We start from the raw sequence: 17,811 nt of genomic DNA on the forward strand, positions 1-17,811 counted from the left end.
AAAGTTTCCTAACAGTGCAGAAATAAAGCAGGAGCTGGGCTGGGGGAAATTCCCCTACACAGACACACCCCTTTAAATTTTACACTAAACATGTTTGCTGTAGAATATTTGTCACCACACTAGAAGATATATTCCTGCTCATAGTGTAGAGATTACCTCAACCTGCCAGCCAGTTGAAACATGTGTCTACCTGCCTCTCTGAGCAATTTAACTTGTCTGGATTGCTGCATGCTAAAATCTCTCTCCCCATAGCATGATTTCTGCAATTCAGAAAGAAGGCCCAGAAATCTGTTGGGAACAAAGAGTGTGCTGCCTTACACACTGCTCATGAATATCTTCCCTATACCCCCCTCATCCCCCCCCTCAGCACACATCTGTTGTGCAGACATGCAAAGGGATCCAGGCATCTTGGGCACAGGTGCTATGGCCCGGGCGGCTCGAAGGAAGAAAATAAGCTTGCATGGCCTAAAAGCCCCCCCAAACATGTGTAGTAAACCATGGAGCATACCGTAATAAACCACTGTGTTACATCCATGAACACTGTGCTCCTCTGATTATGTGCTCTAGAACCCATTTACACAAGTTTGCTCTTAGCATCTGAATCAGCCCTTTCACGGCATTCTTTCTTTTCCTAGTTTCCAGAAGGCAGTTTTGCTCTGGCTGGTAAACTGCTGGGAGAGGCTCCTAATTATAAACAGGTTTAACTGGCAAGAGCTAACTCAGCACAGCCCTGGGTGTGGCTGCAAGGAACAACTCTGCTGCAGAATGAAACATTTACCCAAAAAGAGAGGAAAAAAATGAGAGAGGGTGGGGGAGAGTGGAGATGAAATTACAAATGAGCATGGGTACAAAAAAATAATAATAAAATAAATAAAATTAAAATTGGGGAGTAGGCTTGGGAGAAAAGGCACTAGAGCCGTGGATTGGATTTTGGACCCTCTGCACTTTTTGCAGCTTAAGCTTGAAGGGAAAAATGGTATATACACACACACACACACACATACATACTCTCGCTCTCTCTCTCTCATTAAAAACCTGGCAGTAGATTTCCCAAGGGAAGAATTTCCACAAGTGAATTGTGCAGGAATGTAGTTTTAAAAAAGGGAAATCTGTGCCAAACCCCAGATTCTGGCAGAACAAGGACAGCAGTAGCAGCTGAAGAAGGATGGGGAGAGGGCTGAGGGGAGGGGCAGGGACGAGGTTGGCTTCAAAGCCCCTGTCTGAATCCCGGCTGAATGGTTCATTGTGAAACTGCTTCCATAGTCTGTGTGACTGGCCATGCATTTTTGCAGAATGGAGCTCCAAATAGGGCACAGCACACTGGAAAAGGTTGCAAAGCTGGAGCATGAATACCAGGAGATGAAGCTGAAGTGTATGGGGAAAGGGCCAGCAAATCACCCATATCTATGCACCTAGATGAAACTTGCAACTAACAGAGGGCCATGCAGGCAAACTAGTACACAGGCATCTGGCATCCTGCTTTTAAGGATCAGGAACCAGTTTTTTTGGAGGGGGGGGAACCCAAATCCAGGTAGTCCTTATATCATATAAATGCAAGAGAGACAATAAGTTAGTTTTGTGATCTACATCTCCCAGAAACCACCAGCCAGCATAGCTTAGCCCTGCGCTCTTACACAAAGGATAGAATAGGATCGTGTAAATTCCTCACAGCAAAGTAATGGTTAATGTGGGCACAGCCATATTGGCTTATTAGTTTCCTAAACTGCATCCAGGCGTTTTCATGTCCCATAACTGCTTGCATATCGGGGGAAAAATCAAGATTGATGGATTGGTGAATAAATGTAAGGCTCCTGTGAGTCCACAGTACCGAATCACAGGAGGACACCACTCATAGCATCTCTGAGCCTGTCCATACTGTGAAATTAGGTGTCATCAGGTTTGTGTTTGAAAGGTTCTTATCTTAAGTTCAATATATTTTTAACTCCGTCCACAGCAGAGATGGTGCTACAGGTCCACACAGAGCAAGATATACAGTACAGTGGACCCTTGACTTACAGACTTCTCTGGCCGCAAAATTAAGGTTTGACTTGCAGCCTGAGAATTGACTTACAGGAAAAAACCAAAATGGAACAAAAACGGCCTGTTACGGGATTAATCGGTTTTCAATGCACTGTAGGTCAATGGAGACTTGACCTACAGACTTTTTGACTTGAGAACCGCCTTCCAATACGGATTAAGTTCTCAAGTCAAGACCCCCACTGTACCTGGTTTATTCACAAGTTAGGAGACAGCAGGAACAGTATCCGAGGGCAGCTGCAAAGCAAGGGGAAAACTTTGGGGTAAAGGTTGGGGGGATAGAAGGCAAGTAACTTCCCCTTTTGCCCACCTCTGCTCTCTGTGCTGCCTTGTGGGGGCAGAGACCAGGGAGTCAACATAGTCTCCTTTCCTGCCTTTTCATGGGCCATCATTCAAGGGACTGGAGTGATTTTATTTTCTTCTGTTGTTTTCAAATAAAGTAAGTGGCATATCCAATAAATAAATATCAAAATGACAATGCATCAACCTAGCGTAGTATTGGAATTGTGCTGTGTTGGTTAGGGAAATATTTAAAAAGAAGTCTCCACAGTCCCATTTGGGTGCAGGCAGACCATCTGCACAGGCAACACAACAAGCTAATTAGGATCATGCTGAATTGTACCAAAAAGAAAGTACATGCACTATTGCTGTGCCAGAAAGGTAAACACCAACCCTTAAAGGGGCAGGACGAATTAATCTAAGTGAAAACATTCTGCAAACCATCATTTGGTTTGGACCAAACCATACTAACAGTGATTCATATAAAAATCTACCATTTCCCCCAAAATAAGACCTAACCTGAAAATAAGCCCTAGTATTTTTAAGAATGCTCATAATATAAGCCCTACCCTGAAAAAAAAAATAAGCCCCAGTTAAGTGAAACCCCGCCCTCCACCATTGTGCAGCAACCAGAAGAAGATGACATGACTGTATTTGAATAAATGTAGATTGTTGTACATGGAAAAAAATATAAAACATTTCCTGAAAATAAGCCCTGATGAGTTTTTTGGAGCAAATATTAATATAAGACCTTGTCTTATTTTCAGGGAAACAAGGTATATGCCAATGTCAACAAGGCTTTCTTTGAGAAGGTAGGATCTGGACAAGACTTTTATTGGGCAAGCATCTTCTTACCTAATTTGTAGAATTATATTTGGGAGGAAGGTCAGAACTTGGAAATAATGCTTTACTGTTAATAAATGAGAGTCCACAGCAACACTTTGGAAAACAATGCACCAACTTCTGTGATTGGATTGTAATGGAATAAGTAGAAAGCATTTACTCATTACTTGAAACTATTACTGAGGATTTTGAGGAGGGATTGTTTGTTTTGCTTTGTTTTCTGTATTTTTAATCAGTTACAGAGTAGGCTGCAAACCAGGAAAGCACCAAATAAAAATGGTTAAACTTAGGTGACCCGATACTTTGTTACTTTCACTACAACAGGTTAACATGGTTACTCACCCATCTCACCCAAAATGCTGCTGGCCTCTCTTGTGCCACTGTTGTAGGTATTGCAGCCACAACAGGATGGATGAGAGGCATGTGTGTTTGCCCCACAGGTCAGCACCTTGCAGCAGTGTCAAGGTTTTTAAGCCACTTAGAAGGAAGTAATTCACCTTCTTTTGAAAAACAGGTGGGAAAGGCGTTAAAACTTTAGAAAATTTATAGCTATACTAGTAATTTAATATTTTGGGGTTGTTTTTGATATATAATTTACATCCAAGCTCTGAAATGTCCCTGTTGTTCAAAAGCCATCTCCATCCACTCTCCTACTGACATCACATGATCACAAAGGTCTCAGGAGTTCTATCTATGTCCGGGAGGACATGTCTTAAGATTCTAAGGAGATGCTGAAATCATAAATAATTTCACAGGTGCCCCAGGAAAAAGGTCATTGAAAGACCGTGACAATATCTCACATCTTCTGTTACATTTGACGGGGGGGGGGGCATCCTCTCTCCCCACTCTCAAATCTCATGAGAACTATATCACAAGGTTGTTGTTGTTTTTTAAGAATGGGGTGGGAAGCATTTGGCCTGTCAGATGTTTTAGCTGACAACATCTGCTTGCCAATGCTTGGGCAATGTTGACTACAGCTTCAGGGAGCGGAAGCGAAGAACTTATGGAGGACCAAGATGCAAGGGCCAAGATGCCATCTCTTCCTTATGCTGAGCACTGTGGTAGCCTACCCAAGTAACAGCATCCCAGTGAAGATAGGTGAGGTTATACCACAGTACTGGAACAGAAGAAACCAGATGACAGTGCCCCAATTGCCTGCCCTTGAAACCCATCACTAATCTTACTATTTCTTTCTGTCACAGAACAGAGCAGAGGATTAGATTGCTTATGGAACGTAAGATCAGACTGCTGTTATGGTTAACATGACTGCTGCTCATAACATGGCAAGACATGTGCCCATCTATACACGCGGTTCCATTTGTCATGGCTCTGCAGCCTCTATGACAAATGGCAGGATCCAAGTGCTGTTAATTAATTCCTGGCAAGAACATCTGCATCTGAAGAGGCAAGCAATCGACTTTCATCTTGCCCTCAACTACCAACTGACCTTGATCCCCCAATTCAAATCACACTTACTTGGAGGAGAGCCCCCCTAATTATAATGGACTATTCCTAGGTAAGTGCGCGTAGAGTAACAGACTTGTGATTTCGTCTTATGTTCAAGGTATCCAGTAGAAATGGGAGTGCCTGACCACCTTATCTATCTCCTGAGAAATCTATATGTGGGACAGGAAGCAACAGTTAGAACTGGATATAGAACAACTGATTGGTTCAAAATTGGGAAAGGAGTACGACAAGGCTGTATATTGTCCCCCAGCTTATTTAACTTATATGCAGAATACATAATGCGAAAGGTTGCACTGGAGGAACCCCAAGCTGAAATTAAGATTGCTGGAAGAAATATCAACAACCTCAGATATGCAGATGATACTACTCTGATGGCACAAAGTGAGGAGGAATTAAAGAACCTCTTAATGAGGGTGAAAGAGGAGAGCGCAAAAAATGGCCTGAAGCAAAATACAGTATAAAAAAATCCTAAAATCATGGCCATGGGCCCCATCACCTCCTGGTAAATAAAAGGGGAAGATATGGAGGCAGTGGCAGATCTTACTCAGGGTTCCATGATCACTGCAGATTGGAGACAGCAGCCATGAAATTAAAAGACGCCTGCTTCTTGGGAGGGAAGTTATGACAAACCTAGACAGCATCTTAAAAAGCAGAGACATCACCTTGCCAACAAAAGTCCGAATAGTCAAAGCTATGGTTTTTCCAGTAGCGATGTATGGAAGTGAGAGCTGGACCATAAAGAAGGCTGACTGCTGAAGAATTGATGCTTTTGAATTGTGGTGCTGGAGGAAGATCTTGAGATTCCCCTGGACTGCAAGGAGAACAAACCTATCCATTCTAAAGGAAATCAACCCTGAGTGCTCACTGGAAGGACAGATCCTGAAGCGAAGGCTTCAATGCTTTGGCCATCTCATGAGAAGACTCCCTGGAAAAGACCTTGATGTTAGGAAAGTGTGAAGACAAGAGGAGAAGGGGGCAACAGAGGATGAGATGACTGGACAGTGTCATCGAAGCGACCAACATGAATTTGACCCAACTCCAGGAGGCAGTGGAAGAGAGGAGGGCCTGGCGCACTCTGGTCCATGGGGTCACGAAGAGTCGGACACGACTAAATGACTAAATAACAAAGACCATGTCAGGTCAGAAATCTACAGGTCTGAACACTAACTGTGGCAATCTCAGCACAGATGGCCTCAAGTGCAGACACACATGCAGGAGAACCTTATAAGAAACAGCAACTGGGACACAAAACCAGCACTGGTTTGGATAAAATGCTCCTGACTGGGGAAGGGAGTGGTACATGGTGGGCATCCCAGCAGTTATCACCCAGCACTAATTGGCAATAACCAAGAGAATTCTTCTGCCCTGTTCTTCCCCCTGTCCCAAGACCTACAAGAGTGAGTCTTGGGCAGAGGCAACCAAAACCTCTGTGAGCAAATCTGAAATCTCTGTAGGTCCAGTTAGGCTCTTGGGCAGGGAATATCTTGCCTCCATTTGTAGAAGAAGCTCCCTCTTCAGCCTCTGGGTTTGGATTACCGTTGCCGAAGAAGTGGATAAACCTGGAATTGCCCAGAATGCTTCTTAAAATGATAACCAACTCTGGGCTGTAAATGATCAGAGAGTTGGCACATTTCTCACTAATATAGTTGTTCCACTCTGAGGGAAAGTGAAAACAATAGTGAAAAATAACTGACAGTATGTACATTCTTCAGCCACAGGGCAGTTTTCTGACGGCTTTGCACTTCAAATGACAGGCCTGTATAAACAACAAACAACAACAACTGAGTAGAAAGTGTGCATTGTCCAGCTTCATTAAGGCCAGTTCACAGGAGGCTGAAGACAATGTAGTGTTTTCAGCTTCTCCCCCCTAGTTTTCCACTGTAATGGAAACACATGATACAGCTTTGAGAAACATGGCTCCAACTTTATGGAACCAGCTTCCAGAGGAACTCCGCCTAGCCCCCTCCCTCTGGACTCACAGGAAGCAATTAAAGACATTGCTTTTCAGGGAGGCTTTCCACAGCAACCCCAGCCGACCACTTTTAAATTCCCTTTTTCCCCCACTTCTTCTCTCCCCTCTTTTCCTCTGTCCAACTCTGGGATTAGTTGGTGATATCTGGTTGTTGTTATTTTTTAGTGTTATCGCTACTGGTTTTAATATTTCTATTTTTATTTTTGTTTTCTATTTTACAGTTGTAACCTGCCCAGATTAGTGCTGTGACACTAAAGGGGGTGGGATACAAATGGAATGAATGAATGAATGAATGAATGAATGAATGAATGAATGAATAAATAAATAAATAAATAAATAAATAAATAAATAAATAAATAAATAAAACAGAAACAGTCACCATTGTACTAAAACTGTCAAGAAGAACAGTTCCTCGCAGTGGGGTATGGAGTAAGTGGCCTGAGCTACACACTTACTTCGGGCCTGGAAATTATCAGGTTCTCCAGTAGCATTTCATTAAATCACGGGTTCCCCGCCTGGGGGTGGTGACCCCCAAAGGAGTTGTGAAGTGTTTTCTAGGCAGTCACCACAGTTATTTTCAGTTGCAATAATTTTTATATTTATGATGTTAAATAGGGTATACATAAAAAGGTAAAGGTTCCCCTTGACAATTTTTGTCCAGTCGTGTTCGACTCTGGGGGGCGGTGCTCACCCCCGTTTCCAAGCCATAGAGCCAGCGTTTGTCCGAAGACAATCTTCCGTGGTCACATGGCCAGTGCGACTTAGACACAGAACGCTATTACCTTCCCACCGAGGTGGTCCCTATTTATCTACTTGCATTTGCATGCTTTCGAACCGCTAGGTTGGCGGGAGCTGGGACAAGCGATGGATGCTCACTCCGTCGCGTGGATTCGATCTTACGACTGCTTGGTCTTCTGACCCTGCAGCACAGGCTTCTGCGGTTTAACCCGCAGCGCCACCACGTCCCTTCGCGCCACCACAAATAATTGTATTTTATTTTAACCCTCTTGGCCCACAGAAAGATAGTGTTCATCTGAACCAAAATTGCAGGTAAACTAGAGTTCTAAGTTATTTCTGTAGCCCTTTGGGCAGATTTTTCCTTTGATGCATGTGCATCACTCCTACCCCCTCCGAAAGAGCGGTTCTCACTCGTTTCTCTCTGCTCCTCCCCATCCACCGTTGGAGAATTGATGTCAGCCCAGCTCAAAGAGGCCTGAATGAGATGACCATGCAGTGCAGACACCAGGAATGCTGACACACAAGATGGCAACAGGATTGAAACGTTGCTGCCGCCGCCTCAGTTGTACCTTTCACTCCACCTGAATCTCTGGCTCTTCCAGGTGCAGTGATGGCAGTGCAGTGAAGGGAGAGGGGATCTGGAGAGCAAGATGTCTCCAGACCTTGCCTGAATCATAGAGGAGGAAGCCTAGAGAGGCAGAAAGGTGAGGGAGGAGAGCCAGAGAGGGGGTGGATCATGGGGGGGGGAATTTTGCAGGGAGGAAAGGTAGGTCCTTTCCATGCCCCAAAAAGCAAATTAAACTGAAAGTGCATTGAATTTTCTCCCCTCTCACATGTTATCTGGTAGAGGCAGATTTACAACCCTCTCCTTGTTTGTTTGTTTGTTTGTTTGTTTGGTTGGTTGGTTGTTTGGTTGTTTGGTTGGTTGGCTGGCTGGCTGGCTGGCTGGCTGGCTGGCTGGCTGGCTGGCAGGCAGGGAGGGAGGGGGGAGGGAGGGAGGGAGGTATACCACCCCATTAGTGCCAAAGCACTATTCTGGGCCATTTGCAGATGCTTAAAGCAAACTAGGCAGAAGTGAATATAACATAAATAACAAAAACACAGTCTAAAAACTTAAAACAATGACGCAACCAATTTTCAAAGAGAGGCAAGACTGGAGGCAAGGCATTCAACTGCGGTTGATGGGGAAAGGCTTCCCTGAATACTAGTGTTTTTAACTGCCTCCTAAATGAATACAGGGAGGGAGCCAGGCACAGCTCCTCTATGTATTATTACACTGATATTAATACATATGGGTTGAATTATATTCTGAAAAATCTATTTTAATGTATTTTCTTTACCCTATTAAAATACTTTCTCATGCAAATATGGTGGGGGAATCACAGGTTACTTGATTATAGAAGTAACTTATAGAAGAGAGTTCTGACTTGAAAAAGGTTGGGAAACACTGCCTTAAATCGATGGTCTCCAGATGCTTGATCACAAATCCCATCATCCCCACCCAACATTAGCCCTAATTTGAACTGTATCCAAGACTTCTATAGGGATACAATGTTTGCAGAAGGTTACACTAAATGGTTTTTGAGACCGTAAACTGGGATACTGAATTTCCTTGCATATTGACTGACATTGTTTTATGTTTGGATCTCAGAACCCCTTTTTTTGTAATCCATTTAAATACTGTACTTGTGTTTAGATGATTTTATAACTCAATTTAGGGCTGGCCCAAGATATCAACCAGGCTTGACTTTGTTTAGCTTTTGAAATCAGAGATCAGATGCCTTTCTCTTTTTGCAGGTAGAAGTACTGTATCTCATGAACAGTTTCACTAACAAACCTCAGTCCAAAACAATATAGTGCTAAAACAGTCAGGAACAATTAGAGCCAGTGTGGTGTAGTGGATCGACTGATGAGCTAGGAATCAGGATACGAATTCACAGGGCAGGTGTGGCAATGGTAAAATCAATCCTGAAATATCTCTCTTGAATTGAAAACCTTGCCATAAGTTAGATGTTACTCAATGGTGCATAACAAGTAATAGAATGGGGAACTTCAGGAATATGAGATAAGGGGAAGGATCCAGATGAGAATAAGAGTGTTTGCTACACAGGAATCTTTCTTGGATGGTCCTATATGGGAGTACTAAGATGTTGTTTTAAAATTGTAATTTTTAAAGACATGGTAGAAATATGAACATTTGTGTTGTTCTTTTAACAGGGTCAATTTAAGACATTTTACAATACGGTACAAAGGCCCAAATCGCCTTCCTCTCTTCATATATATAAAAGCCAACGTGATTGGCAGCTGAATCTTTCTTTAACTCTGGCACCGGAACAACAGCCTCCAATATACCAGTGAATGACACAGGTCAGATACTGTGGCATATCATCTACTATTGATCACCAGCACCCAGAACCTATCATCTACCATTGATCATCAGCACACAGAACCTATCATCGGAAGATGTGTCCAGTGTGCCGTGCTTAGGTCAAACTTTAATGGATGAGTTTCAATTGTTGAGACCCGAGGATGTGGACAGGGTGCTTGGATCTGTCCGTTCTACCACCACGCCGCTCGACCCTTGCCCATCTTGGCTAATTGGAAGATCTGCCAGGGGGGTTCGCACTTGGGTCCAGGAGGCCGTGAACGCCTCTCTGAGAGAGGGAGTGGTCCCTACCGCCTTGAAAGAGGCGGTAGTTCGACCACTCCTTAAAAAGCCTAACCTGGACCCAAGGCTGGTGGTCAACTACCGACCAGTGGCGAACCTCCCTTATTTGGGCAAGGTGTTGGAGCGGGTTGTGGCCGGGCAACTCCAGGCGCTGCTGGATGAAACGGATTTTCTGGATCCATTTCAGTCAGGTTTCAGGCCGGGTTTTGGTACAGAGACAGCCTTGGTCGCCCTGTATGATGACCTTTGCCGGGAGAGAGACAGGGGGAGTGTGACCCTGTTGATACTCCTGGACCTCTCAGCGGCTTTCGACACCATCGACCATGGTGTCCTTCTGGATAGGCTGGCTGGGTTAGGAGTTGGGGGCACTGTTTTACGGTGGTTCCGCTCCTTCCTAGCTGACCGTATCCAGAGGGTGGTGCTGGGGGACAGTTGCTCTGCCCCATGGCATTTATGTCATGGGGTTCCTCAGGGCTCGATACTGTCCCCCATGCTGTTCAACATCTACATGAAACCGCTGGGAGAGGTCATCAGGAGGTTTGGGCTGAGGAGTCAGCAATATGCTGACGACACTCAGCTCTACCTCTCGTTTTCCACCAATCCAGGTGAGGCGGTTTCTGTGCTGAACTCGTGTCTGGACCTGATAATGGACTGGATGAGGGTTAATAAATTGAAACTCAATCCAGACAAGACGGAAGTGCTGTTAGTGGGTGCTTCGCCGGACAGGTTGGAGGGCCACTTCCCTGTCCTGAATGGGGTTACACTCCCCCTAAGGGACAGGGTCCGCAGCCTGGGGGTGCTCCTGGACCCCAGTCTAACTTTGGAAGCTCAGGTGGACTCGGTGGCCAGGGGTGCCTTCCTTCAGCTGCGGAAATTATACCAGCTACGGCCCTACCTGGACGAGCGGAGTCTCATGACAGTTACACATGCACTGGTAACATCTCGTATTGATTATTGCAATGCGCTCTACGTGGGGCTGCCTTTGAAGACGGTCCGGCGACTGCAACTGGTTCAGAATCGAGCTGCGCGGCTGGTGAGTGGTGGGGCCGCCAGAGAGCACATCAAGCCGATTCTGTATAATTTACACTGGTTACCAGTTGCTGTCCGGGCCCAATTCAAAGTGCTTGTTTTGACATATAAAGCCCTAAACGGCTTGGGCCCTGGATACTTGAAGGACCGCCTCCTTCCATATGAGCCTACCCGGCTGTTAAGATCTAGCCAGGGGGCCCTTTTGAAAGAGCCATCCCTCAAGGAGGTAAGAGGGATGGCTTGCAGACAAAGGGCCTTCTCGGCAGCTGCCCCCAGACTATGGAACGCCCTCCCAACTGAAATTCGCCTGGCGCCGACACTGATGATATTTCGGCGCCAGGTCAAAACCTTCCTGTTCCAGAAGGCTTTTAATTGAAATACCATTAACTGTGGGTCTTAATGATGGCAATTTTAATTGTATTTTAATTGTATTTTAATTGTATTTTAATCATTTTATTTTATTCCATTGAATTTTAATTGTTGTAAGCCGCCCAGAGACCTTTGGGTAGAGTGGGCGGCATATAAATTAAATAAATAAATAAATAAATAAATAAATCTACCATTGATCCCCAGAACCCAGAACCTACTGCCGGAAGTAACTACTGTATCTCACTTTGTCCAGCGGTAGGACTGGCCCTGACTTGTGTCAAAAACATTATCACTCTTAATATTATAAATACTATCTTAGGGGAGTCTGGAGGCAGTGGCCTAAGCATAAGCCCAAACAGCTCAGATCACGACAGAATACGTTTTGGGGGTGGAGGCTGAGAACAGGCTGCATTTTCTTTGTAACAAAACATTGCTGGTTGCATGTTATTAAAATGCCATTTTCCTTGTAAAAACTAACCACGGCGTTACCTTGAAGAAAGATGTCTGGATTTTCTGTATCAAACAGCACAAAAAATATTATTTTTTATGCTTAACATTAAAAACAGTCAGCTGAAAATAAAGCCCTAAGGCCACTTTACCCCACATGTTTGTAAGCTATACATGGTAATAAGAAGGGTTGCCATGGTTATTAAAAGCTTGCAGAGCTCAACTGTGTGGCTTTATTTCTCCTACTTGCTTTTCATGGAATTACATTCTAGCTGCTGTGGTATAAGTCTCTATTTTTGCCACTGCACAGAATTAGGCAGACAGAAAACTATCATTATAAGAATCCTGTAAGATTGTGTGTGGCTAGGCATGGCCTTGTATAAATAAGGCCTCATATTCTGTGTGGTCTATCTGTCCAATTTCTCCTTCTGTGAGGGAGATAAGGGAATTAAATCAATAGACCTGGCCAAAGACATTTGGTTTCCTGAGGTGAAGGACAAATGGTGCCCCTTTTACAATCTGTGTATAGAAGTTGAACAGACTGGCAGCTGGTTCTTACTTTATTGCTGGAAATGAGGTAGCATTCTCCGCTACACCTGATGCAACAGAGGACCTTGGGGATGTTCGGAACCAGTCAATTGGGATATACATCAATGTCCCCCAACAACAGCAGCATATAGGGTTAACATGAAATTGGCATTTGCCAACTGAAACAGTCATTTTACTTGTCCTTGTGATAGGGTCAGAAACTGCAACTGTTTAGGAAGACAGCTGAAGAGTGTTTGGAAATGGCGAAAACACTGCTTCAACCACAGAGATGGAGCTGCTGGGATTTTTGCAACCTTGCATGCTGCCTATAGTTTGTTTGGCTGGGGGGGGGGGGAGACCTTTCAGAGCTGAGGTGGTTGTAAATCTATTCAGCACTAATCAGTCGTTCCTTCCCTGCCTCTGAATTCAAAAGGAGCCCTGCTTCTCTGCATCTCTTCCCCCCCCTTTCTTTAGTGTGTCGACATTTGTTGCTAAAGAACATGTTTGTCAGTTTGCTGTTGATCTGTAAGTAAAGAAAAGGCTCTTTATTCTTTCTCTTACTAATGTCTCAGAGTAACTCAGAGAAACTCTGCTCTGTAAATCCCTGCACTTCTGCTGCACAGCTAAAGGGATTTAAGCCAAAGGTAGGGCAGGAAAACTGCAATGGGTATACTGTAAAGGAGACAGTGCAGCAAAAAATCTTCACCTCAGAGGGATCTCAGTCTCCAGGACTCCTCCCCTGTTAAGGTACAGGAGAATATAACTTTTTTTTTTCCTCTAGCTGTTGGCAACTAGCCAGTGATCATTCTCTCCTCAGACCTATCTGCATGTCTAGCAACCAGTATGTTGTTGTTGTGAAGTACTGTCAAGTCATCCCCGGCTCAGGGCAACACTATGAATGAGAGATCTCCAACATGTCTTGTTGCCAAGAGACCTGCCCTTGTAAACTAAAGCCTGTGGCTTCCTTTAGGGAGTCAGTCCATCTGTTCCTCTTTTCCTGCTGCATTCAACCTTTCTCGGCATTTATTATTTTCCAGAGAATCCTGCCTTCTCATGATGTGCCCAAAGTAGGACAGCCTCAGTTACATGTTTGTTTCCAGAGATAGTTCAGGTTTGATTTGCTCTAGGGCTCACTTGTTCATCTTCCTGGGAGTCCAGGAAATATCAGTTCTCTTCTGCTTATGTTGATTCTGAAGAAGGTAAAGGCATCTTAGTCTGGTTTGACTGTTCTGCCTTGGGTGACCCTGCTAAGAGTCCAGGCTGGTAATGGAGTCTGGCCTCCTGACTCCATTGCTGTCAGCTTCACTGACACATCCAAACCCCTTCACCACATTAAGAGGTGCATCCAAGAAGGGGAGCAACCAATATACCATGCATTTAAAAAGGGATGGCAATTGGAACACTTAACAGATCTCACAGCAGGAATGGTTTGTGGAACAAAATAGGAGATGTTTCACCCCAAAATCTGGAGAACGCAATCACAAGCTGCCTGCGCCTGGAAGGAAGGGATCAAGAGAATATGTTCCCCTAGGCATCCCTATCATTTGATAGGCACTTGAATCCTTTATACATCAAGCTCTGATTAATGTGTGGATTTTGTAAAGGTGGAACTGTGCCTCAGTAGTATAAGACTGAAAGGTAACATGAAAAGTAAGCAAGAATTTTCTCTGTTCCACGCTAGCCTGGTTATGGGCACCCTGGCAAGCAAGGATAGTGACTGGTCTGCCAGAATGGCACTGTTTTGTTTCTACAAATTATCAAGAGTTTCTTTTTTAATATCCAGAAAGGAATCAGAGCCCCCTTTACTAGGCCTGTTTGCTTTTTGCGGGACAAATAGGAAGCATTTCAAAAGATGATGAATAATCTACTGTACAGTGGACCCTTGACTTACAGACGGCTTGACTTACAGACTTTTTGAGTTACAGACTTCTCTGGCCGCAAAATTTAGGTTTGACTTGCAGACTGAGATTTGACTTACAGACCAGAAAAAAACCAAAATGGAACAAAAACGGCCTGTTACGGGATTAATCGGTTTTCAATGCACTGTAGGTCAATGGAGACTTGACTTACAGACTTTTTGACTTGAGAACCGCCTTCCAATACGGATTAAGTTCTCAAGTCAAGATTCCACTGTATATTCAGGGTTTGAAGCGATCCTGCAGCATTTTCTACAGCAAGGATGAGGAACAGGTGGCTCTCTGGATATTACCTGACTATAGATCTCACGATTCCTCACTACTGGCAATGCTGGCTAGAGATAGTGAGAGTTGCAGTCCAAGACTAGGAAAGAGAGGCGCCCAATACCTACCCCTGCTGTACACACTGAACTTGTTCCGCCTATTTGGGAATGCTAGTTATCTCTAAGCAGCACAATGTTATGGTGGTTGTTATATACTGTCAAGTTGTCTCTGACTTATGGTGACCCCAGGAATGCATGATCTCCAAAATGTCCTGTACCCTTTTCAGCTCTTGTAAACTCAAGCCTATGACTTCTTTTAGTGAGTCAATTCATTTCATATTTGGTCTTCCTCTTTTTCTGCTGCCTTCCACCTTTCCCAGCATTATTGTCTTTTCCAGAAAATCCTACCTTCTCATTATGTGCCTCAGTGTCAACATTTTATCTCCAGAGACAGAGATAGTTCTGGCTTGGTTTGATCTAGAACCCACCCGTTCGTCTTTCTGGCAGTTCAGGGTATCTGCAAACTCTCCTCCAATCGCATATTTCAAACGAATCAATATTTTTCCTATCAGATTTCTTTAGTGTCCAGCTTTCACAACCACACATGGTGATTGGGTATGCAAGAATGTGGACAATCTTGGTCTTTGTCTCCAGTAATACATTCTTACACTTTATTATCTTTTCAATTTCCTTCATTGCTACCCTTCCTAGTTCCAGTCTTTTTCTGATTTCTTGCTGCATTTCCGCTTCAGAATGATGGCTGAACTGAGGCATATAAAATCCCTAACTATTTCAATTACTTAATTTTCAAAATTAAAGTTGTGTAGTTCTTCTGTAGTCTTGGTTTTTGTCTTCTTAATGTTCAACTGCAGTCCTGTTTTGGTACTTTCTTCTTTTGCTTTCACTATAAATCATCTGCTTTCTGCCAGTAAGATGGTATCATCTGCATATCTTACATTCTTCCACCAATTCACATTTTTTTTTCATCTGAATCTAGTGTGGCTTTCTACCTGATATACAGATTGGACAGAAAAAGGGATAAAGCACATCCTTGTCTGACACCTTTGCCTAGAGGCAATAGTTCCGTCCCTCCTTCTTTTGTCCTAATGCTAACTTCTTGTCCACAATACATGTTTTGCATCAGGAAAATCAAGTGCTAAGGCTCACCCATTTCTTTCAGAACAGCCCATAGTTTCTCACGATCAGCACAAAGGCTTTGCTGTAGCCTATAAAGCATAGACTTTATAAAGCATAGAGAATGTCCCACCTGTGAAACAGGGGCTAGGTGTAACCATCAACTCATGACTGCTGCTGGAAAGAGCAACTGCGCATCTAAGTACCCTTCCCCATACATGGCAACTAACGCACGTGCATTTCCCCCATTCTTTCCCAGCTCCAGATTACTGTCTTCTGCCTGGTGTGAGGGAAAGAGGAAAGGGAAATCATGGTTGGGTGATATGCAAGCATAACAGAGGAGAGGAGGTGGTTTAACCCTTGATCTACCACCACTTTTCTTCTGCAGCTCTCTCCAGTTGTGCTTCCCCAGAAGGGTTCTAGATGAACGCTTCCCTGGCAGATATAATCAGAGCCTTGGGGGCCCTTCTCTCCCCTCCCCCCATTTGCTTTTCCTCCTTCAAAACATATGGATATTTTACACCTATTTGCATGTAATGGGTGTTTCCAGCTTTTACACTGAAGCTTACTGGGTGGCCCTGGCAAATCTCCAAGTCTCACCTTAATCTGTTCTACAGAGCTGTTGATGGTAAATTCACATATTATAACCTGCTGTGTGCCCCTTGGCATAGGGTGGGAAACCCAAAAAGCCTTTCTTCTCAGAACTGGATAGTTCAGTGGTTTAGGCATCTGGCTGCAGAATCAGAGGTTGGGAGTTCAATTCCCCCACTGTGCCTCCTTGACGGGCTGGACTCAATGATCCTTGGGGTCCCTTCCAATTCTACAGTTCTAAGATGATGATGATTAGAGCATCCCAAACCAAACTGCTACAGAAGAGTAAACCAGCACTTCCCTGGAAAGCAACAGCAGCAAAACATACTCATACATTACCCAGTCAGTGTCATAGTGTATGAATATATGAACTACAAAGACTTTTAGGTAGAGTTGCCAAATAAGCCAAAGAGAAAGCCTGACCTGCTCTTGTGCCTTTAATAACAAGTTGAATGTTGCATATCAGCAGAATAAGCTTTTTGTGATGAATAGCATAGCACTACTATTAAAACTGATCATATCAATAGATCAAGCTACTGTTAATGCTGGCAACTGTTGTCTCTGAAAAAAAAAATCCTGGAGTAGATATTTAATTGAACAGCTTTTGAAGAGCACATGTTTTATCATATGAATTCTGAGCAAATATAAAATTAAATTGCTTAAACGAAATAATAAAAAATCACAAGTAGATCTGATTGATTTTGGGGAATAATTGGTATGCCTTAGCAAAAATGCTTTTCACTATAGGCCTGCATTGTTTGGTATACCTAAAAATTACAGTGATTTCAGCGGATAAGCAAACCACTTCAAATTCCAGTGAGGGAAAGCATTGACAATCATATTCTCTACCCCTCTAAAATCTGACATGATATTTCTGATTATATACTGAAGTGCATAGAATGTTTGAGTATGTATACAGAATGAAATGCATTAAGATAAACCTATCCAAACAGTAGCCACAATCTTGTTGCTTAGTGCAGTAAATTGCACTAGAGTAGGCCCACTGAATAAAAGGGGAATTTAGTGAATCAAATCCTCCATAAGTTCCAATGACTGAAATCAGTCTACTCTAACAGTGACTTAATTTAGCACAGGGACAGGGTAGTCTAATTGGAATCAATAGAACTTACGGAGGAGTTGGGCCTGCTTTGTTGTGACTTAATACACGGATCAAAAGAATTTTGCTCATAGAGTCCCACCTTGCTGCTGAACCCAGCAGCAACAGAAACAGAGAAGACAAGGCAAAGGGTGTTGGGAAGGGACATATTAGGGTCCAAGCCACCCTCTGCAGCCCAATGACCTTCACCCATCTTTAGATACCCTGTTCAGAAATGGCATGTGCAGGGAGCGAGCTGATCTTGACCCATTAATTCTCAAACCAACGCACTGGTCAGGAAGGCAGACATTCAGATGAAGAACCATCCAATGAAACACTATCAAAGAGTGGGACATCCGCTATACATAACAACAACAACAACAACAACAACAACAACACACCCACCTACACAGTGAAAGAGACAAAAAAAGCAG

This window comes from Pogona vitticeps, chromosome 2 (assembly GCF_051106095.1).
Source record: "Pogona vitticeps strain Pit_001003342236 chromosome 2, PviZW2.1, whole genome shotgun sequence".
Classification (NCBI taxonomy): Eukaryota; Metazoa; Chordata; class Lepidosauria; order Squamata; family Agamidae; genus Pogona; species Pogona vitticeps.